The sequence below is a fragment of the Myotis yumanensis genome, unplaced genomic scaffold (genome assembly GCF_028538775.1).
Source record: "Myotis yumanensis isolate MYYU_CA2020_CCGP unplaced genomic scaffold, mMyoYum1.0.hap1 SCAF_2, whole genome shotgun sequence".
Classification (NCBI taxonomy): domain Eukaryota; kingdom Metazoa; phylum Chordata; class Mammalia; order Chiroptera; family Vespertilionidae; genus Myotis; species Myotis yumanensis.
Genome location: NW_027223753.1, coordinates 187096188 through 187121132, shown reverse-complemented (window position 1 = coordinate 187121132; position 24945 = coordinate 187096188). Strand labels below are relative to the sequence as shown.

General features: G+C 42.3%; 1 protein-coding gene across 6 annotated transcripts in view; it reads right to left on the bottom strand.

The window, feature by feature from the left end:
• Positions 1-24945, bottom strand: part of MECOM (MDS1 and EVI1 complex locus) — a 578899-nt gene that overhangs the window by 527875 nt on the left and 26079 nt on the right. The gene's annotated exons all lie outside the window — the stretch shown is intronic.

The following is a 24945-nucleotide window of genomic DNA, read 5'->3' as shown; positions in this document are numbered from 1 at the left end:
TCAGTTTTCTTATTTATAAAATGTAGGCTTAAGATTAGATGAGTTCACATCTCTAAAGATTTTAGAAAGTTTCTGGCCTATCGAGTTAACACTCCACAAGTATAAAGCACTATATTACACATTTATAAAACACATAGACTCACACAAATATCTGACCCTATACTTAAAGGAAAGGCAGGCTTCTTAGAAATATGTTAGGAAGAGTTGTTACACTGGCTTGACTTTCTCAATACAGGGTGGGGCAAAGTACATTGACAGTTATTTGTGTAGAAAATACAATCCTATATAATAAAAGCCCAGGGACCCTTACGGTGGAATGACCAGAATGACCAGTCGCTATGATGCGCACTGACCACCAGGGGGTGGATACTCAATGCAAGAGCTGCTGCCTGATGGTCAGTGCGCTCCCACAGCAGGAGCACCGCTCAGCCAAAAGCTGGGCTGATGAGCACAGCTGCGGTGGCTGGCGGAAGCCTCTCCATGGCAGCGCTAAGGAGTGGTGAGCCAAGCGGTAAGGAACGAGGAGGCGGGTGGTAAGGAGCAAGGGGTCCCGGATTGCGAGAGGGTGCAGGCCGGGCTGAGAACCCCCAGACACACACGAATTTCATGCATCGGGCCTCTAATAATTAAATAATAGTCCAAGAAAAAACTCTGTGTTTCACATACTCACAACTGTAAACATACTTTTGCCCACCCTGTATGCCTTGTATTTCTGTCTCTGTAGCCAACTGTAAAGTTGTTAACACAAGAACTCTTTTTCTTATTCATCATGGTATCTCTCATCAGGCCCAAGATAGTGCTTATACATACAGGGCCCTCAGTAAATATGGGCCAGATGAATGAATACAAAAATTTTATCCTTTATTTTGAGAACTAGGTGAAAAGTCATTTCCATTAACATTCTTACCACAAGCACTAGTGAGGTTACCTGTATATTAGTTGTAAAATTTTTGCTTTATTAATTTGGTTGGGAAACTTATAAGGGACTCAGTACATTGTAAGGAACTCTATATGTTGTAAATAAGGGAACATCCATAAAATCACCCACCCCACACACATACCTACCAACGATCCATAGAGGTAGACTGCCTTATACCATCCTATTCATAATACCATTGTTTCTGGAGATCTTAATATCAGGGAACTTAATTTGGTAGCTGGAAAGCATTCTATCAGCATCTTTAAAGGTGTTGGGGTTTTTTGTTTTGTTTCTAGTTTTTGCAACTCAAACAGCAACCCCTTCAAAGCTAGTTGCTTTCATTCTACAATAGTACTGAGTTAGAAGTTGCTCTTTAAAGTAAATACAAGCATTGCTTTGACTACATACCATCAGTTTTGTTTTTCTCACGTAAATGTTAATCAAGAACTAAACAGATGATTTCCTTCTGTCACACAGCAATTCCACTGTGGTGGAACAAAGTGTTATCTTAAGTTTCACAGAGCAATTGTTCAATGATTCCTGTTGATGGCTCCTTTCCAAATCTTCTAGAATGGCCCAGCTTGCTAGCCCTTGAAGCTGGAGGGGAGCAAGCAAGGGACTGCTGTCAGTCAAGAGCTCAGTGTTGTGGCACACTTGCTGGTTCCCCCCAGGACCAGCTCCTGCTCATGAGGCTGACACCCGAAGCATGCTGTCTGTTTGATGACAACTGCTAAGAAACCTCTAAACCTTGGAGGTTTCCAAAGGGAGCTTGGAAGCAACAGGGAACGCTTCATGTCATCCCGGTTCGGTGCATTAAATTATTAGGAAGTTTGGGGAAGAAGAGATAGGGGGCTTATAGAAAGAAATTCATCCCTTGAAGCTGAAAAGCAGCACCAAGATCAGTCCCTTCTCAAGTTCAAAGAATTCTGTTTCAACACAAGAAAATATTGTTTCAACCAATACCCCTGCCAAAAAAAAATCATCTATAAAGCCATCCTTTAGAGTTGGGCCAATTAATCTTTTCAGGTAGACTGCCCAAAGAAGACGGGAAGCTCTGATATGTTTTCCCATTAACTTCCTCACATAGATGAAATAAGTGTGTTGAACCTCAGATGCACAGAGCTCTGAGCCCAGTTGGGATACCAAATCTGTTTCTCACCCAAGTCGGTGAATTTTGAAAATTAAAATGAATGTAGAGTGGATTGAAGTTAATAATCAATTCTATTCTCCAATTCCTTATAAGGTGTAGAGGTCTGTGATCCAACAGAAAGTGAGGTTATGTTCCATTTTATTTTCTTCCCCCTTCCCTAATAATAGCAGCCATTAGAATATATTTTGAAGATGTTGGAATGGCTTTGTAGAGGAATGGGTCTCCCCCCACTCATAAAAAGTACAAACTTTTTCAATTAAAACAAATAGGGAAAGTGTTAATAGAGGCAGGACCATGGTTCATTTTTATTTTTTATGTATTTCTGTATTTTTGTCATCTTTGTGATGAAAATGAATTGTTTGCATAATGAGCATATGTGTGTTTGTGTGGGTGGATGTGCACAGGGTGAGGTTTGTGTTCTTGACCTGACTTCAATGTTTACATAAATCAACTGTACATCTTGTGAAAATACAGATTTTGGTTCAGTAGGTGGGGGGGGGGGGGGGGGGTCTGAGATTCTGCTTTTCTAACAGGCTCCCAAGTGATGCCCATGATGCTAGTTCATGAACTACACTCTGAATAGAAAGAATGTGGACTCATTGGATTCAAAGCTAGACCTGGTGCCTTCTCTCATGCCATGCCAAATGAGGTTAATAAACTTGAGCCCAAAATTTTAGAAGCAACAACCAAAGACAGAGTTCAAGAAAAAGTGAAGTAGATTATAGAACTTGAGTTATGGTGTCAGTGATTTTTTTCTCTTCTTCGAACAACTTTGGTCAGTAAATACAGGACTTGTCCTCAACCTCACATTGGCCAGAATCTAATGGCCAGGGGGAGGAAAAGGACTATGAAGAGAGCAGATTTTATACTTATTTTGACTTTAGCCTAAGAATGGGCAGCTCACCTGACATCAAAGCCCAGGTAGCCATTTACAATCATGCTGAACCTTGACTGGACTCAGGTCACTTTTTCAAACAACTGTCTTCCCTTTCCCATTGAAAGTGAATGACCTTCATCCTTCATAGCCTTGGGCCTCAACCCTCTTGGCCATTGCAATGGGCTCTCTCCAAGCTCTCTCCTGCAAAGTACTCCTCACTCCATGGCTCCCAGGCATACCCTGGTCTTTTCTTCATCACTCACTAAGGCTCCCTTTCCTTCCTGTTTGGTGCCATCAAAATGAAAAAAAAATCATATCTAGCATCTCATTTAGTCTTTATATGAGGCCTATGGCAGATTATTAATCCCATTTTGGAAATGAAGAAATCTCAACATGGAAACAATAAATGACTTGCCTAAGAAGGCCCAAGAAATAGATGACAAGCCCAGGCTGAACCATACACACACACACACACGCACCACACACACACACACACACACACACACACACACACACACACTTCCCATTATCTTGTTTATTCCCTCTTGCCCTTCAGGTCAGGGCTAAAGCATCCATTCCTCCAGTATGGCGGTGTGGACAAAGCTGGTGAGTCGGGGAACTGCAGGTGACATTAACAGAGAACATGGGGGAACATGTCTACAGGACAAGAAAAGGAGACTGGAATGGGAGTGGGGAGGCCTCCTCAGTGTGGTCTTGAGTACCACACTGACATGCATCATATCACCATCTAATGGGGAAAGGGAGTCACTGAGGATATTGGGGCATCAACCTAGACAAAGACGAATGTGAATGGGAATAAGGTGGGCAGAAAGTACAGACTGAACTGGCAAGGAGACTACATTTTACTTCATGACTACCCATTGGCTTTTTACATAATTTGTTGGCCTTAACCAGATACTACTTCAGTTCACTTTATCAAAAATAGAAATGGTAAAATACAGCTGAAAGCAGTAGGTTGTTAAACAACAACTAATAGGTAGCCTACCTCATGGGCTTATTTATACTCACTGCAATGTAACTGGCCTAATTATCAGAATAATTCTGGCTTAGTAATATTAATTCACCTTTTGCTTTTCCATTGCATGTGAAACATATAGCATAAATCAATTAAATATTTGTTCGGTGACTGTTGTAATGAAAAACAAAGGGGCGTTTCTGGCAGAAGATAATGCAATCTAACACGAACTATATTGTGGGCTCAACTATTTTACTGAAAAGCCATTGTCCTCTCAGGGAAAGAGAGTCATTTCTTCTACTAAGTAGCAGCATTTTGTTAAACTGGTAATCTCTCATCTAAACAATAAAATTAGAAAAGAAAGGGGTGGAGCGGAGAAGGGCCGCTCTTTCTCTAGTTAAAAGAATCAACTATAAAAGCCAAACCCAATCTGAGCCAACAAGAGCTACTAGCCTGCAAAATATGGTGCCATTTTCACAGTTAATTTTGCTGCCATTTGTGCCTGAATTTATCGTGGTTTGGAAAAAGTAAATCGCGAGGCTAACACAGCCCTCACTCAGGAGTCCACCAACAGCAGCGCATCCCCAGTCGGGCTGGATATTTAGTGCTGCTGTGAGGAGAAGGCCAGGGGAGAGCCAGGGGAGGGATTACGGCTCCATGCTGCCCGTAAATCACCCGGAGCACTTCACACAGTTCCACATCTTACAAATAAGGCCGGGCTGGCAATGTGTCACTGCTACACAAAAGGAGAGACCTGGATGCCTCCCCCGCCTGGTCCTTCCTCTCCTGTGTGCTCATAAAACATAGAAGCACCCAAGGTTTGCTCCTACTCTTCTCCCCTCGCAGTCCCTGCCCTCACTTTACCTGGGGAGAAGATGGGGCATCAGGCATCTTCTGATTTAACAAAGGCAGGTCACCACCAACCCCTAATGCCAAAGTCACTTCTCACTTGTTACTTACCACAGCCCTCACCCTTGCTGATTAACCTTCCATCACATCAAAGATGATAAGTGTACCCTGCCCCCCCTCCCCCAGATGTCTAGGGACTACCAAACAAACATCTGGACAGCCCTACTTGCCTCTTCCTGCCCAAGAACTTTCAGAACATGAGAATCAGACGTTAATTGTTTATCAAAGGGAGCTTACTTTTTTAACCAATGCATAAACCTCTAGGGGGTGCTAGTCATAAATATCCAGAGGATGAGAACTATTGGGCCCAAAGGCTAAAGTGAAAAACAGCTCCCGGGTGTCCCCCCTGCGGAACCAGCCCTTCATGTTCTAAGACAGTCATCAACACGATTCCTGAAAACAATAGCGGCTTCTTGTTTAAAATGGAACTGCACCTGCTAGAATAACATGTCAACAAACAATTGCTTTGTTTTTCATATTAGCCATCCAAGCTGAAGCAATGGGACTTCCTGAAGTGAATACTGGAAGACTTATTCTTAGAAGGGGACAGAATTCTCATTTTAACACACGGCTCAGAGGGCCCGAGTGATGGTCATCTTCCTTCCTTCTTTTGTACTCCCTGGTGTCCATCTTATTTGGTTTTCAACAGGTTTATTTCCATTGCAGCCTCTGGCTTCCAATGCCCACAGTGCCATATTTGGCAAACACACTCACTTCTGCTTCCTCTCTGTGAACGATGGAGGGCTTTAATTGCTGTTGCCCCATTTCAAACAGTTCTCAGAAGATTCCCCCTCCTCTGTTGAAGGAGTTGGGATAAAGCCCGATGAACAATTCTTTGCCAAGTATTCAATCATTGCTAAATCACTCTGCTCTTTCAATTTAACAGTCTAATTATGATGTCTGCTTTCGGCTTTCCTATCGCCATTTGATGCTTGTCTGTTGATCGAGTTGGGACACTTTTGAAAGGAGTTATTTTGGTAGAATAAGGTGCTTGTTTGTGATTAAAACGTGTTGTAAGTGATTCAGCCAAGGTTGTCTCCAAGGGCTCAGAAGTAACCACAGCCAAGAGACCCTGGTGGGGGGAAATAGGAAAGGCTGAGAACACCTAGTATTACTTTTATCAAGGTGTAGCCAGCCAGACACCAGGCTCATGGGAGCAAGCAAAGGTCCTGGCCTCCTACACCATAGATTCTAATGCAGCCAGTGCTAATAACTACTTAACAAGGAGTTGAAGTCTAGTTTTTGTGTGTGTGTTTTTTAAAAAGCATCTTTGTTTTCCCTTTTATGGAGGAGAAAATGGAAAAATATAGAAGACTAAATAAATGTTTTATTGAGTCTTTTATGAAAATGAAAAAGTAGCATGAAAAACAGAGACTGGTATAGGAGAAAGTGAGCAGGGCTTAAAGTATGTATTCAAAGAGCTGTGTGATCTCGGGAAGGTCACTTCGCCTCTCTGAGTCTCAAATTCTAAATCCATGAACTGATGCTATGAGCTAGCTGCTTTCTAAATTCCTTTCCAGCTTAGGAAGCCTATGTCTACTCTCGCTAAGATCCAGCCTTGTAAAGGAATTAAAATACAGGGTCTTCCCAAAAACATGTATACATAATTTAAGAGCGGGCTAGTTCAATTTTGAAAATGACATGTATTTTAATAAGCACTGCTTTTATAACTATTCAAAGTGTGTGTATGCATTTTTGGAACACCGTATAGATAAAATAGTCCAGTATATCTAATAGTATTGAGGAATTTTCCTATTAATTTGAAACTTTGCTCCATTTGACATTTCTTAACCTCCTCATTGAAAATTTAAGTTTTCAGGCCTCAGTTTTCTAATCTAAAGAATGGGCATATTAATATCACCCACTTCAATTCATTTTTGTGAGAATTAATTGAACTAATATAAATAAGTCTTTAGTACAATGCTTGGCATGTAGTAAGTACTCTGTAAATGTTAGTAATCAGGAGTCCCAATAGTAGTAGTTATAGGATAGCTGTTTAAAACATTTGATTGTTTACAAATGTTTCTAAAAAACAAACAAGCTCAACAAGTTGTTTCCTGTGCCCTCCTCAAATTGCTTATAAGCAGGTGCCTGGAGAATCTGCAGGACTAAATCTACACTGTCACCGTGGGCCACCACCATCACCTGCTGACACTGACATAAGAGGTAATGCAAAACCCTATGAGAAACTTCCTTAAGACTGACAAGATATGGGACATTAGCCACCAAGTTTAAAAGCTGACAATTTGTGCTTCACGCACTCCAAATGCTCTTTCTCCATACTAAATATTTTGAGCTATCACGCAGATGACAACAGATTCTCCCACAGTTTCTGCCAATACTCACTTCATTCTTAAAAGTAAGGGTTGGACTAACGTCACTTCCAGCCATAAGATTCTGTGTATCTAAGGCCCTGCTTCCTTGTGGGTCATATGCTAAGAGAGACTATTCTGAGACTAATCAAAAGTAGGCAACCTTTTTACTGATACCATTTGTGGCACCCACCCCAATACATCTCATATATCATATCAACTTCCACCCATGTGCAAAGATTATATCACCATATTCTTGAGACATTTTTGTCAGACTGAATAAGTTAGCTAAATATCAGTGGGAGTTCTTTCAACAATAAAGAATTTTAAAAAATATATCAGTGGGGGTTAGTTAATCTGATTAAATGACTATTACCTTTCATTTATGGAACTCCTATTGTGTGCCTGGCACTTTCTGGCTCCAGAGTCTCAAAGATAAGATCAAACTCTCATAAAATCAAGCCATAGCCTTGAGTTCTCACAGACAGTATAGCGGAGTGGTTAAGAACATAGGCTCTGGGGTCAGACTGCCCCGGGTCATGGTCACAAGAAGAAGGAATGGCAGGTAATTCATAAAAAAAACTTTTTCTCTTCACAATCTTTTCCCAATTCAGCTCTGCTTCCTGATGGAGATTATTTACTGAGTCAAAGATCAGATGAAAAGAATAAGTAAGAACTCCTGAAATCCAAAACACTACCTTCCCGTATACCTGTGGCACAGAGAACTAAGAAGGATACTACAGGAAGCCTGGGTCATTGAGACTCGTCAAGTTCCAGTGCAGTGTAGACGGGAAGCCCCTCACCTGGTCTCTTCATCACTAGATGGTGTGGTCAACAAAGTCCTGATTAGCTGTTTGCATTCTCAACACCTGGTCATTCTAGTTTGAATCTAGATAATCCACATATCAATCCAGACAAGCATGGATGGTTTGTGCAAACTGACAAAAGTAATACTGAAAATGTGATTGTTACAATACCTCCAAACTGCCTTGTTCATAGGTTCGAGTTCAAAGTGCTCTCTTACTAAACAATAATGTTTCACAATAATATGATATTGTATTATTGAAGAATTATAACTTTCAAAACTTGCACAGCTGTCATTGAACAAGCAATTAATCAATTCTAGGAGTTTGATGATTTACATAAAAATCAAAAACCAGCAACAACCCAGACTCTCATTCCATAGAAATTGTAGATTAATGTTTGAACTATTTGTTGAAGTAATTTTTATTGGAGGCTTTGTGGTTTGCATTTTCTAGAAACACATACATTGAATTGGGATGATTTGGGGTCATTTATAAAGTTATAAAATTTAATTCTCCTCTACCTATCCTCTTTGCCTTTAAAAAATATATAATCTAGAACACAACAAAACAAAAAACAGCAAGCACGCACACATGTGCACACACACACACACAATTCCTCTGGTCTTTCCTTTGGTGTAATAAAAAATTATTCCTTGACATATTCCTCACCTCCTTTCCTCATACCTTCTCTTCTCTTCTCTTCCCAGGCTGATCATTCCAAAACTGCCTTTAACTCTGATGACTCTTATTAAACACGACTACTTAATTACTATTAATCTATTATGCTACGTACTTCACCTCCGCTGACACATCTGATCCCATTATGTGCCTGACCTTTAGCGGTCATCAAATCACAGTCCTTCTGGTCAGTTCAGTCTGGGCCTGACACATGCCCAGGTCACAGAGAGGAAGGCACAGAGGCCTGGCAGACCGTAGTTACCCGGCCCTTTGCTTAACACTTTTATCAATAGAATTTCACAGCTGGGAAACAGGCTGATTCTGCCTGGCTTGAATAAAACGCCTCTCCTTTTTGGAAAGTTGTAATAAATAATTACACAATACTGACCTGGCCAGCACTGGCATTTAGTACCCCTTTATATATTTTTTAAAGAATATGTTTCCATTTATTTCAGAGAGAGAAAAGGAAAAGAAGGGAGGGAGAGATAGAAACATAGATCTGCTGCCTCTTGCATGCCCCCTTCTGGGGATCGAGCCGGGAAAACAGGGCATGTGCCCTGACTGGGAATCTAACTGGTGACCTCCTGGTGCATGAGATGATGCTTAAACAACTGAGCCACACCCAGGGGCCTCAGCATCGGCTTTTATATAACCGGTGCCTCTCCACCAGTATCACACACTGCCCTCTTTGCTGTTTGCATCCGAAAAGTCTTTGGTTGGAAAGTGAGAATTGATGAGGCAGCTCTCTAAAGCAGCAATTTTCAGCCTTTTTCATCTCATGGCACACAAACTAATTACTAAAATTCTGTGGCGTACCCAAAAATATGTTTTGTTTTGTTTTGTTTTTTTGCTGATCTGACAAAAAAATAAGTATAATTTTGATTCACTCACACCAGATGGTGATTGCCGTGTTGGCTTTGTCATTTTTTTTTTTAATTTAACAATCTAAGGGAAAAGAGGTTAATGCCCTGACTAAATAGTCAGGTATTGCATATTTTAAAAATTCTTGCATCCCGGCCAGCATGGCTCAGTGTTTGAGCATCGACCTATGAACCAGAAGGTCACGGTTCGATTGCCAGTCAAGACACATACCCAGGTTGCTGGCTCAACCTCCAGTAGGGGGCATGCAGGAAACAGCCAATCAATGATTCTCATCATCGATGTTTCTATCTTTCTCTCCCTCTCCCTTCCTCTCTGAAACCAATAAAAATAAAATAAAAATTTCTTGCGGCACCCGGGTTGAAAATCACTGCTCTAGAATATGCCAAGTGCTCCACACTGGAGAGTCCCCTAAAGATACCCCAAGAAAGGAAACTGAGAGACAACTGGGGCATCACCACTGCAACACCATCAAGTGGGTGGTCACCTTCCCGTGGAAGTGCCTGGGTTGACAGACTCGTGTGCTAACCTCTGACAGGAGCCACTGCTGGAGGTGCTCGACCTCCATGCTGCATGCTGAAAGCACTCCCATTCAACCTTAGAGACAGCCATTTAAAAAGGAGCCTCTTCTGGCTGTTGGGTTCTGGTCATTGTTATTCATCCAAAGGCCTTCCCTGGTGGTAAACATGGCACTGTTTTCCCAGACCAAACATGGACCCTCCCTCGAGGTAGCCAGACACACTGTCTGGCGTGCACAAACATTTCGACTTCTGACTGGACAGCTCACCCTGGCAGAGTCTTCCTCTTGCTTTACTTTACTAATGTGTGTGTACTTTTACCAGTCCCTCTGGGAAAACGGCCCTGCTTTATGGCAACTTGTCACTGACAAGGAATTTCTCATCAAGATTGAAATCTCCAACCATCCCCAAAGCTCCCAACCCTCCTTTTCAGGGCTCAAAGAGGAGGAGGCTCGTCCTTGGGGGGGAAAAAAAGTGGCTTGAGGAAGCAGTATTGTTGGTTTCTTCGCAGCTGTGATAAACAAAAGCCCACACAGTCCATTATAAACATGCCCCATGTAACAAACATATAGGGAAAGTTATTTTATGAGAAAAGCAATGTTTCTGCTTAGATCTTTTCTCTTCTTGGTTTGGTTTTGTTTTTTAGATCTTTTTTCTAATTTCTGGACTCTCTGTTTTCCAACTGAGTGCTCAATAACTTATTTTTTTCCTCACACCTCCTCCAAAAAGATATCCATTCAAGATGCTGAAATACATCTCCTGGTTAGTTCCTTCTCCTCACTCTCACTCTTTGCCTGCTTAAAGCTATTTTCACAGCAGCGTTCTCTTTTTGCCAGGCTCTTAAGCCTTACCTATTGAATACTAAATGTACCCCAAAGTCTTAACCTGGGGCCCATAAAGCAATCCAGCCCTCTAATAATTGTCACAGGTATGGACCTGAAGCAAGTGCAGTTCCCAGAAAAATATGAAGTTTCACTGTGTGAGAAATGGGAACACAACGAATAAATCAAAAGGAAAGACTTCAATCCCATTATCATCTTTCATCTGAAAGACTAAAATTCACAGTCTTTCCACAAATCATTTCACTTGCTATGAAATGTCTTCCGAAAGACCCTAAATGTCTTCTCAATTGAAGTTAATTGTTAAGGAAGGGATATGTCCAGGTGATCTGTCACCAGACCCAGAACAAATATTTAACAATGTGAGCTTCATTTCGATCTGAGACTCTCAAGGTAATTGATAAGCAAGCAGAGGTTATTCCCATATTTGGAGGGGGGGGCGGTTAATCTGAGGCACAGAGAGCATAGGGAAAATACAAACTTCCCATTTCAGACTATTCTGAATTATCAAATAAATTACCCATCCAAAACCTAGCATATTGGGGAAAAAAAATAACATAAGCTATTATTTTGTATGTAACAGCCATTTATCAATTCTATTTCCAAAAGCTCATTTTATTCATATGTTTATGTAAGTGATGATTGTGAAGAGCAAAAATATCCATAATCTTCTTTTGAGATTTTTTCCTCCTTGGCTTAGAACTGGAGTATTGGAAAAAAACGGATATATTTATAACATTAGCTATATCGTCTTACGTTTGTTGTGTAGCTTATCCCCACCAGCCCCCCAAACCTGACGACCCTGAAATCTCTATTTTCACGCATTATTTTATAGTAAAAGTTTTCCACAGTTCTATGTATAATCAGTATAAATTTCTCTATGTTTGCCTGGCACAAGTTGACTTTACCCAATTAAAAAGTTAACAATGATTGGGAGGGGGTGGTGAGTGAATATCCTGTTGCTTTAAGATACATTTGTCCTCAAAGTAGCTAATGGAGAGTTTGGCAAGTCACAAAGTCTTAGAAAATGTCACGTGTATAGCTATACCTCTCCATCTCAACAGAAAGGCCTTGGCTGGAGCGTGAGATCCCTGAGCTGGACGGCTCAGCAGTGAGAAATTCACAGGTCTGCTCACAGGCCACACCGGCCTTCTCCCTCCTGATAGCAGCAATTTCAAGTCTTTAAGGATTTAGCACGTAAAACACACCTGGGTTCTAGGAACAGGCTTTAGTGTTCCATCTTTCACCTTGTTATTTCAGAAATGTTGGGAGCCATGAAAATTCTAGATGTCTTTTCTTGGACCCTTAACACTATGTGAACATTGAGGTTTCTTTCCTATGTTTTCTCTTCCATCTCCTTCCATTTCCAATCTCTCCAATAAATTGGAGTTTTCCCTTACTCAGTTCTAAATATGTCTCCATAGACATCCTGTCCTTGTGAGGACACGGACATGAGGGTGATGTGAATGTTCAATGTGTCACTAATATTGATCTGTGTTTGTATCACCTTAAAGGAGGACCAGGCAATTAACCCTTATAAGTTCTGCTTATAAGGAGTTACGACAATCAAAAAAAGGGGGATGCACCATGCTTTAAACAATGCTAATGTGTTCTGGTGAAAGGAAGCACGGACAGTTTTATGAGACCAGAGTCTAGTGAAAGCAGGTGTACACGGCCCAACAAAAATGGTGCTGCAGGGAGAGGTTTGAAAGGAGATGCGAAAGTCATTTCATGTGGTTGGCTTTTGCAGAACCTCTGAGAAATGAGGCAAGAGTGAAAAGCCATCTGCTGCCGAGAGAGGAGCACAGCTTTTAACCTTCTCACTATTCACATGGTCATGCCTCAAAGTGATACGGAGGGATGTTACCTAACAACTTAATTAATGCTTTTCCACACTGCGGTAGATAAACACTGGCATAGCCAAGCATAGGAAAATGCTTACATGGGTTTTACATAGTTGTGGTTTACTCAAATATTAAAGTAAACAATTAATAAAATATCAAGTTATTGTTCCTCACACAAGAAAAAAAAATGAAGGTTGCAATCTGGATCTAAATTGGAATATAAGCCCTGCCGGCCTGGCTCAGTGGTTGAGTGTCAATCTATGAACCAGGAGGTCACGGTTCGATTCTCGGTCAGAGCACATGTCTGGGTGGCAGGCTCGATCCCTAGTGTGGGGCGTGCAGGAGGCAGCTGATCAATGATTCTCTCTCATCATTGATGCTTCTCTCTCTCTCTCTCTCTCTCCCCCCCTCTCTCCTTCCCTCTCTCCCCCTCCCCCCCTCTCTCTTTCCCTTCCTCTCTGAAATCAAAAAAACATGTTTTAAATAAAATAAAAAATAAATTGGAATATAATACTGAAATCCTAATAATAATAGGGTCTAATGGCCACATTTTACACTAAACTCTTAGAAAGCAAATAAAATAATTAATACTTCTCTTTGGGGGTTCACACACACCCCCAATTAAAAAGTTAACAATAATTGGGAGGGGATGGTGAGTGAATATCCTGTTGCTTTAAGATACATTTGTCCTCAAAGTAGCCCCCCTCTTTATGTTTTGCTTCCTGCTCATTTTTAAACCAGCCTTTGTTCTTCAGAACATTAACTTGTGAGATAGACTAATGGCTTCCTCAAACACCCTTTACCATAAAGCACTTATAAACAAGGCCCATTCGAAAATCAGGAGAGAGGACAAGAATGAATTTACAGTGCCGTGAGGTGGTAGATAAAGCCTGATTTACACTTCAGATGTGACAGCTGCCGGGACAGATGGTAGGTGAGGTGGCCGGCCTTCAGAACGCCAGCATACACCCACAGTCGGACGGGGAAGAGGATTTGAGAGGCACCAACTATTTTGCAGGTGTCCGGGAAGCAGCTCTCCATACCAAACAGCCTCCCAGGGACCTTTTGGCCCTTTAACCATGTATTCCCAGCATGGCCCAGGAAGGATCCAAGAGCTGTGTCACCTAACACCTGTGGAACCTCCACTTGCCTCCTCTCCACCTCTGGGCCGGAATTCCCAGCTTCCTGGTCTTCAGCTCCAATGCTGGTTTTTACCTGCTGTGGGGAAAGCCTCAAACATCTTAGCCACATTTGGAAGTAGTTCATTAAAGAGGTTCTAAATGCCTATTTTTTTAAATATTTTTAGAATACTCCGGAGTTTTATAGCACAGGAGAGGCCTATAAAAGTAAAGTACTTTGCTAACTGTACATGGAAGGAAATTTTCAAATTAATTTTTAGTGCACATTGTTGCTTCTGAGGGTTTTTGTTTAATTTTTATAGTGTTAGAGGTTACACTCATCATTTTACTCAAAGACCCCATTAGATTTAACGCTTATGGAGCACCTTGCCTTTGCACGTTACTTGGCTAAGGATTCAAAGAGGAATAAGACGTGGCCCCGTATAGGAGGCACGCCCTGTGGTGAGATACAAACAGGTATTATATACATTGTCAAGTACATACAAGGATCGGAGGCATCTCAGGGGAGGAACGGTTCACTCCTCGGTACAGTGCGAGTGCAGGGTTTGTGAGCCACAGGTTTCAAAGAAGCGGTGGCGAGTGCTCTGGGGCGTAGAGGAAAATTCAAAGTCCTCCAGAAGGGGCTCAGGGGGAGGAGCACTCCTGGTCCAAGCTAGAGATCCAGCGCATGCAAAGGCCCAGAGACTGGGAGGCACAGATGCCCTTGCAGACCGGAAAGCTGGCTGTTGGGCCCTGAGGAGTAGAATGAGGAGTGGAGAAATGCACAGCATTCGTCTATGGCCACTGTACTTTGAGGCACATCCTCCTGGGAAGCAAAGTTTGGCTTGTTAGTGCACATCCCAAGTGACATGCAGGAGCAGAATAGATCTCCATGGTGTTGTGTTTGCCAAAAACTCAAAGCACCTAATCTCCACAGCACACCCTCCTCTCCTGTTCATGCTCTTGCTCCTTCTTGGCACTTTTTTGTTGTTGTTGTTTGAAGTTTCTCCAGATGATTGGGAGAGGAGGAGAAAAAAGACCAAAATGCCTTTACAAAAACTGTGGTATATTTACAGTAGTTACATGTAACTAATATATGCTTTCTGCATTTTAAAAATCTCTACATAGCCCTAGCTGGTTTGGCTCAGTCTAGTCAAGGGTACCTGCCGGCTTGCGGGCTCCATCCCCAGTAGGGGGCGTGCAGGAGGCAGCTGATCAATGATTCTCTCTCATCATTGGTGCTTCTATCTCTCTCTCCCTCTCCCTTCCTCTCTGAAATCAATAAAAATATATTTTAAAAAATAAAAAGTAAAAATGTGTATATAAGATTTGTCTACTCGCTAGAAGAAACACAATACCATTCAGACCAGATAGTTTTGTAGTGGAACACAAGTTTAAAATTTTATGATGAGCTTGGTTCAAGGCTCAGTGTATCTCTGTTTCAGTATATATACCTTCATTTGGAGAAAGTCTCACATGATGAAATGTGAGGCCCTTCATGAAAGTAAAACCGGGGCACAATGCACCCTAGTCAGCCTGTGTCCCCCTAGCACCACCCTGCACTCCCAAATGTTTACTCAACACTGAATAGTAAACAGCTCTTCTCCCAGCCAAGAGATTCTACTGTTGGAACAGGTGTATTTTAGTTCATTAAGTGTTCTTAAGGTTGAGATAATAAGGCCATGTGTACACAAGAATGGGTATGTAGGTAGCACGTCTGTGGAAAGCCCATCTCCCCCCTCAGGCCTCTTTTGCTAAGATTCCAAACACACTGCCTCTGGAAATACTGAATGGTTGGGACAAGCAGAAAGCTTAGCAGCTGATCACTCCACCTCCACCAGTGCCACTGAGGCCCATTTCCTGGGCTTTGCTCCTTCCTCAGTTCACTGCCCAGCGAGGAGTTAACGGGGACATGCTTCAACACCTCGGCCACCGCTGAGTGGTCTGTGCAGGCTGCCTGGCCATCCATCAAAGCAGGGCCTCAGAGAACAGCAGAATGCCAGCTCCCATTGCAGCCCACCTCTGCCAGCCCTTCCTCGGAGCCCTGCCAAGGGAAGGTCCCTGCCCGCTCCTCCATTGGCCGTCTGAACAAGTCCCAACACGACTGGCAGATGGAGTGAGAATGGCTTGTGACACCCTCCCACCCCCACAGAATGAAGAAAGAAGCCTGCCTTCTCTTCACATCTGGGGAAACACAGAGTAACTCTCTGTCATGACCTCCATGCCATTTCAAAGTCATTGGCAACTGCTATGCCCTTGACGTTGAGGGAGAGCCAAACATGATCCCTGCTGAAAACCCAAAACGCTTTGCTAATGGCACAGGTACAGAGAATTCAGGACACACAGGCTCGGGGTCTGCCAGGACTCACTGAGCGGCTACCCTACTAAGTCACCTGGGTTTGTCAAGTGACCCATGGGAGAGATGCAGTGTGGTATGTTTTCCTCTTCATCTCCACTAGTCAAGGAGAACCTACTATTCTGGAAATTCTGCCCCAAAATTCATCCTCATGAAGCATACCAATGTCCTCAACTCTCCTGGTGGGCTGCGCTCAGCTGTGTAGGGTGCACAGGCATACCACGGAGGGGGGTGGGGGGGATGCATACTTGGACACAGTGCCCTGATTTCAAATCCCAGCCTTGCCCCTTAAGGTATTAAAGTGTTTCCCAAACTTTATTCATCTTAGTTTCTCCCTGAGAATTACCCATATGGCACCTGGGCAATAGATACTTAACGATTTTCTTCAAGCACTCATTTTAAAGGAACAATTTCAAAAGTGAAACCAGTATCATCTGCTCTAATAGAGGGAAAGGTATAAAGAACGGCGGCGGTGGGGGGGGTTAAATTGTAGCTAAATTTTGTTATGCTACTAAGCCTCTGTTTTTCTGTTGAATAGGAACATTGGTATATTCGCCTACATTTGTTCTTGTAGTTGTAAGAAGGACTAAAAGAGAGCTTGAAAGGAATTGACTCTCACTTCTTGGTTCAAGGCTATCTAGTACGCAGCCTGTGACTCACCAAAATCACCCCCTTTTTTTGTCCTAGTCTACACTCCACATTTCAGGAAACCCCATGCTAATGATATGGAAACACGGGCTGAGTTTGTTTGTTGTGATGTTTGTTTTCTTTTTTCCCTGTCTCAGGGAGAACGACAGCACTTGGACTCTTTCTCTATCATGTCCTGAGCACAAATTCCACAAGTTGCCTGAGTTGAGGGATCTTGTGTACCCCAGCTCTGGGCCTGCATGGAGGGGAGTGCTTGCTCAGACACAGCTTGAACTGAGAGCAAGCAAATGCAGCTGCTGTCGTCTTTTCTCACTTACTCCTTCCCTTTCACTTCCCTGAAAGCATCCTGGTGAGTCAATATTCAGAATAAAGCTATGTGATAAACTCCTAGACATGACATGATATTCATTCAGTCCTTTAGTTCAACGACACTGTCCTCCATGCAAAATATTCCCTCCTCTCACCAGCCAGCTAGCATCCAACAATTAGGCAATCCTTCTGAGAACAAATTACATTTATAGCTCCATTTTACAGATGGGCTAACTCAAAGTCCAAAGAGGTGAAGGCATTTGGCCAAGATCACATACAAGGGATGATGAATTTAAAACTCCAGATCCTCCAAGCTTATGCTTTTGAGTTAAACAGTGGCTTGGCCAGAGTCACAGCTTTCACGTGCAAACACCAGAAAAACTGTTCTATCTGCCAAGATCACCGTTAAATATTATGTCCCTCAAATGCTCCATGAAATTCATGGCAACCTATCTCAGTGAGCTCATCCCAGAGCTCTTTATTTTTGTTGGACTTGGTTTTCCTGAGGCCCTATCTGAACAAAGGTGGTAAATCAAAAGCAAAAGGCTCCTATGTGCTTTCTGAATGTTCTGTAGGATGCTTGTCTGCCCAATGTTCTATATTTCTTGGCCCTGGAGTCTCTAACACTAGGCTCATTGTACTACACAATAGTGTCAACGAAGGCTATGTACTAAAGGAGGAAAGCAATGGGCCTCTCATCTGCTTTCTATCCCGTGTAGCTTCCTAATCAATCTTCTCCTGTGATAACCTGGGGACTGAGAAGACATTTCAAGCAACACAGAATTCTGTAAACGTTACCGACTCTCCAAAGGCATTTTTTTAAAAAATCACAAAACAGGAAGTTCCAAGCCATTGAAACTCACCAGTATATTTGCGTGAAAGTCTTCTGGAACAACAAAACAGCCCATGCCTATCGAGGCTAGCAGACTATTATAAAAGCAGATGTTTTGCTCACTTTACCTCAGAGAAACACATTGTCAATTTGGTTAACATCCTCTGGTCGTTTGAACAGGCTTCTCAGGAAGTCAGCAATGATATAACTCAAGTACAAAATGATCCTCATGTTCCCATTTATCTCCTGTGCGTACATCTTAGCAGCAGATAGATGGGCGTGTGTGTTAAATGAATTAGAAAGAAGAATGCCTACTCTCGCTCAAATGTCAACCCACAGAAGTGGGATTCAAGGAACAGAAGGTGCTTGGAGAGTGGGGCATCATCTTACGTGGGTTATATTCCTCCGGTGGTTGGGCACTGCCTGTTCCCTAAGCAAAGCACAGAATAAATCCCCACACACTCATCCTGGATATATGAACCACTGGGAAGATATCCCCAGAATACCCCAACATCCAGTGTCGGGGACTTCATTTGCCTTGTCCCGTGATCTGATCTCAGTGTGTCTGGGGTAAAGTGACCATTTTTCATGTCAGCCAGCTCAGGAAGAAATGACTAAGGTTGAGGGTCAAAGTGAAGTGGTAAAATTAAAATGAAGAAACAGAAACAGACAGGAGGAAGTTGAACGGTCAGAGAGGAAACAAGGTAAGACCGATAAAGGAAGAGGATAAAGGGAAGTAAAGAGTTGTGAACCTGGCCACACAGGAAAGGGGTTGGGAAAAGGTGTACCTAAGCATTTACACAGCAGTCTTGTTGCTAGCTAGAGAATCCACCACACAGAATGGGGCCATTCGTAGACCTACTGTCGTCTTTTCTCACTTACTCCTTCCCTTTTACTTCCCTGAAAGCATCCTGGTGAGTCAATATTCAGAATAAAGCTATGTGATAAACTCCTAGACATGACATGATATTCATTCACCACCAGCCGCAAGGATGGGGGCAGTAGGAAGGAGAACACTGAGATGTTTATTCTTTAAGCATTATCTTGGGAGAGAAAAATTGCATTATTGGCTGGACTAACTTTAGGTCCTCCCAAAACAAATAGTCATTAGGCTAAATATAAATATTCCCAAGACTCTAACTCACCACACACACACACACACACACACACACACACACACACATTGTCTGGCAATAAGATAAACAACTTTATTAGGCAGTGTTAGTAGGTTGGGTTTTATCCCTCATTTACAGAGTTTTTGAAATCATGCTCCAGCAAGTTTTTTAAGCTAACCTATATGTATAAAAGCCAAGTAACCGGAACGACCTGAACGACCAGTCCCTATGACACGCACTGCGGCTAGCCAACAGGCCCGATCCGGGGCAGGGCCAGCTGGCTAACGTCCTATGGCCCTTCCTTCCCCCTGCTTGCCTGGCCCTGATCGGCCTGCCCAACCCCAATTGGGGGTGAGGCCGGCTGGCCCACCTCCCACCTCGCTTCCCCCCAGCTGGCCCAGCCCTGATCGGCCCCGATCGGGCGAGCTGGCCAGACCCCACCCTTGCACGAATTCGTGCACTGGGCCTCTACTGTGTATATAAGAGCATAACAACTAAGTTTATCAAAGTCACTATTAAGCCCACACTTCCTGTCTTAGTACCCCCCGACCCAAAGCTTCCCTTAAATAGCTAAACTCTAACTTGATGATGTTAACCAGGCTTCACTGGTAAGGATACAGGAGAGAAAACAGTGGACGATAGAAGGCCTTAGTTCCAGTCAGCCTTTTCCTCTCTCCAAGACATCAAATGCCACCCAAGTAGCACCAGAATTGCAAGGCAGCCAGACATCAGTGGGATTTGAACAAAGGGCCAAAGGGTCTCTTTTTTAAATGTCTGCTTGGGGCCTTGCAAACCCAGAATTTAACCTTATGCTACTGGGGTAATGTTCATTTGGGAGTACTTAAGCTTAAATTACTCTTAAATCACTCCTCTGTGCTGGACACACCCAACTCTTGGCAGTGAACCAGAGTCGGGATGCACCGCCCAGGACTCACTGTTCAAACCTGTAACTTGAAAGGCCTCAAAATCCTAAAAGTAAACACAGCTTCTTAATCATTTTTTTAAATCATCTGCTTCCTTTATCTCCAGCATCTTGTTGTTCTGTTGAGTAGTTCCAAGTAGAAGTCAGAAGTGAAATGCTAGTCCAGGACAGGCTGTGTAGAGAATACTGGGGGGTGTTCTCAGAGTTGCACAGGCACTGAGAAGTAGCTCAGCAGGCAGATCAGCCCACGTGGGTTCATAGGGCACCCAGTGCTCTGGGAATGCATCTCGCATGGGGGCCAGGCTGCTGCTCCACCATTTATAAATGGTGTGACCTCTGTGCCTCTGTTTTCTCATCTATAAAATAAGAATCAGCACTGGCCAGGTGGCTCAGTTGGTTGGAGCATTGTCCAAAAGGTTGCAGGTTCAATTCTGTCAGGGTACAGGTTTGAACCCCCTAGGTTGCAGGTTTGAACCCCAGTCCATGCATGTAGGGGAGGCAACGGACCAATGTTTCTTTCTCACATCGAGGTTTCTCTACTCCCTCTCCTCTCTCTAAAATCAATGAAAACATATCCTCAGGTGAGGATTGAAAAATAAAATAAAATAAAAACTGAGGACCATAACAATGTGCAATTCATAGGGCTATTGTAAAAGTTAAATGAGCTAATATATATAAAAGCTTAGAACATTGTTCATTAGCTTACAGTATTATTATTATTACTACCATAATTATTCTTAGTTTATAAACCACGGACTACTCCACCTTGCCAACCAAAGTATATACTCACCCTTAGGTGTGGCATCCAAGATTTGAACCATCTGCCCCCAAACTGCTTTTTCAGCCTCATCTCCCACTACTACCTGCCTTGGACCATTGTGTTTAAAACAAAATAGACGATTCATCATTGCCTAGACAAAGCTCACAATTCCTTGACTCAGCTCACACAATTTTCTCTACATTGCCCCTCCACATTTCTAACTATCAAAAGTGGATCCATCTTTCAAGACCACTCTCAAATACTGCACATTCTCCTAGCTTGAATGTTCAAATAGTCATTGAATGTGTAAAATGTAATGTCCCTAATTAGTTCTATAGTTTCTCTAGAACATGGCTTCCAACCTCTTTATAATCTATTATACCCTCTTCTGCATAAACTCTGGCTGTCAATGTCCTTCTTCAAAAGTAGCAACCAACACTGTATGCCATTCTCTGAATATGCTCTGACTCATCCAGAGTATAAAGGAGCAGGTCATTATCATAATTAATGTCTTTATTGCACCCTAATATATTGCCAGCATTTTAGAAGCTGCATGATAGCCTAACTGATATACAGCTTCTATTCAACTGAATGGCCTTCACTGGAATCTGCTCTCAAGCCTTCCCATAATTATGCCACTGGTTTTTAAAAACTTAATGAACGATTTTACATCTGTGTCTATTGAGTGGCACCTTGCAGGCCGCAGGGCAGAGTTCCAATTTGACAAAATAATTGGAGCAAACTTTGTTATCTTTTGCATTGGCTATATCTCCCAGTGAAGTCATCTGAAAAGCATTCTATCTGCGTCATAGATAATGATGTGAAATAATGTAGGAACAAGGACAGATTATTGCAGCCCTCAGCTAAAGAGTCTCCCCAGCTTGACAGATCCACAGACCTTGAGATATGGTTATTTCATCAGCTGTCTAACTCACCCTGCCTACATTTATGACCTTATCCGCAAAGACATAAAGAGACTTTATAAAATGCTTTCCTGAACCCAAGGTTTGCAATGTTTAAACCATTCCCTTAGCAAGAATCTTTCTTTCTTTTTTAAGAGTAAGGGAGCATTTTGCTGTGACAAACATATGTTAACTCCCAGCAATTACTACTCTTTTCTAATGCACCAAAACAATGCCTGGGTACATTTTTCATGGAATATGAAAAAGAAATACTTGGGCTTCAGATATTGGAGGGCTATGATTGACTACAAATTCTAAAATAAAGATCAACCAGAAGAATTGAACTCTCTGGCACTATGTCCTACAGACTATTGGAGAACATCACACAACAGCAAAATCTTACTTAATTTCAAATACAAATTATGAGAAAAGTCTCATAATTCAAGGATGGGAAGAAGCCCAGAAATCCCAACTAGTCTAGGATATTAATTCTATTGAATTTCAGGGTCAGGCAAACTTCTGAATACAGTGCAGCCACTCCTTAGCAGTTTATAACTGCCAACTAGGAGAGCACACCCCCGGAACCTTTAGACTTTCAAAGGTTCTTATTCCTATCCCTGGTTGGCCTCCCAGATTATATCAGGTGCAGCAGACTTGGAAGAATTAAGCTCTCCTTGTCTCAGTTGCCTGATATTTTAGAAAATCTTTAGTCACAAACAATTCCAGATTCCTCCCTTGAGATTTGATCCACTGACAGAGGCATTTCCCCATCCCCACCATGATCCCAAACAAACATGGACAGCCTCTGAATAGAATGAACAGTCTTGTATGACAAGACCTGGCCTAACATTCTAGACTATGATTTGCTCATTTCTAGATTATAGTTGCTAGTCTCTAAATATGCTCTAGACCATGAACTCTGCTATCCATGCCCTGTATAGTCCCCTTCCCTTGAATCTGGGCTAGCCCTGTGATTTGTATTTGACCAATAGAAAACAGCGGAAGTGACACAACATGACTTCAATGCTATACTATAAATAGCCTCATGTCTAGAATGGTCCTCCACTAATCCAGCTACAGGGCTGTGAGAAGTCCACGCCAAAAATGGAGAAGCCTCGTAATTCATGGTAGGAAGAAGCCCAGAAATCCCAACTAGTCCAGAATATTTATTCTACTGAATTTATTCTATTGAGCTACCCCCGTCTAGATCCACAGCTGAGCTCTGACAGCCAGTATCCACAGCCTTTGGATTGGGCCACCTTGAAAGTCCAGTTCAGTAATCTTCTAATAACTGCAGTCCCCACCAACATCTGACTGAAACCACATGAGACTCCAAGTGATAATCTCCCAAAACTGCAAGAAGTAATAATAAACTTGTTTGAAGTCACTAAGTTTTGTATTGTTTTGTTACACAGAAATAGATAACTATAATAAGACCCAAGATGAAGACTGTGGCTACTAGAATCTATTTTGTTTGAGTCCCGGAAATGCCAAAGATGACCTAGGGGTACCAAGAACTGACAGCCAAGTTGCCACGGGCTTCAGATATTGGATGGCTATGATGGACTCCAAACTCTGAAATAAAGATCAACCAGAAGAACTGAACTCTCCAGCACTGTGACCTAGAGCCTGCTGGAGAACATCACACAATAGCAAAATCTTACTTAACTTCAAATACACTCAACTGGAATGATAATAAATCACAAATTAATTACATGTGATCTTTACATTTTAAAAGTTTAAAATAATTTATTTCTCTAACTTTTGTGGTCTTAATTGGATTGGAGGAGCTACTCTTCAAATTTAAAAAAAATCAATAGATATTTACAACCAACGGCTCATAAAATATTAAACATGCCATTCATTCAAAATTATTCCACATACAGTGCAAGGTAATGGGTATGCATTTGGGGTCAAAGGATACATGGCCTCTGCTCCCATAAAGCTTGCAATCCAATATGAAAGATAGTCTCTAAACAAGTAAACAATTGATTATAACTTTGGTGTGGAATACAGTAATAAAGAATCGATGGCAGGTGTAGAGGACATTCTGATCAAGGAAAGTCTCTCTGGAGAAATATTTAATCTGACACCTGAGGATAAGAAAAGGCCCCACAGAACTTATAGGTTAAAGGAATTGATAGTCAAAATTCTTATGTAATAGATATTAGAGTTAGCTGTATTTCTTTCATTGGTTTGCCTATACTCTCAGCGCACATAAACATCTACTGGCATTTGGACTCATTTCTGGAATGTCTTAAAGCCTCCTTCCACCTAACTACTCCCCTTCCTCTACTCTTCTGCTTTGTCTTATTCCTCAAGACTCTCCCAATGCAGACTTCATAATTTAGTTCTCACTCTGCACACAGCCCTGACCCTCAAGCACACATTCTCCTGACTTCATCCCCAGTGACCTCCTGTACATGAATGACGTGTTTGTTTCCTGCCACCTCACACCATGGCTGAGAAAGAGCACCCTACTTCACACACCACCTGAGTCTTGGCCCTTGTCTGTTCTTCAAGAGAGAAGAACCTGCCATCTTACAAGAAATTATTTATTTACTAGCTTAAAAGATCTGAAGTTACTTTTAAGTAATATATGGTCCTTTGATCACATCAGTTAGTCTAATAGGCAATAGAGGGCTCACACATCTGCTTCAGCACAAATCAACGCCTGCCTGACATCAAGACTAGGTTCCCTGGTGTGATTGACATGGTCAGTTGCCTCCCCAACATTCACTCCATTACTCTTCCTTTGTGCCACATGGGTGGGATTAACATCTGTGGCAGAGTTGGCTAGCTGACACCAGAGAGTCATGCTCCCTTCCACAGAATGTAGTGCATGCTGGGGAGCAGATGCCCTACCAAGGACCACATTTCACACTTCTCTTGACCTAAGAGGGCTCATATGACTAGTTCTCACCAATGAAATGTGAACAGAAGTGATGTGTGTCACTTCTGGGCTAATGCAGTTAAGAAGTGAATGTGTCTTCCCCAATGTTTCTTTTCCTTTACAGCAACTTTGGGAGCTCTGTGATGATGATAGAAGAACCCTAAGATACTAAGATCCCTGAGTCACCTCTTGGAGATGAACCAATCATGAGGATTAGGAACATTTATATTAGTTTATGATTGAGAAATAAATATTCATTGTATAAGCCAGAAAGAATTTGGGATTCGTCTGCTATAGCAGCTACCTTTCCCATATTAATACAATATCCCTCCAAGCTCCAGGGATGGCTTCTGATTTAGATCAGGGAAGGGCATGTATCTCAG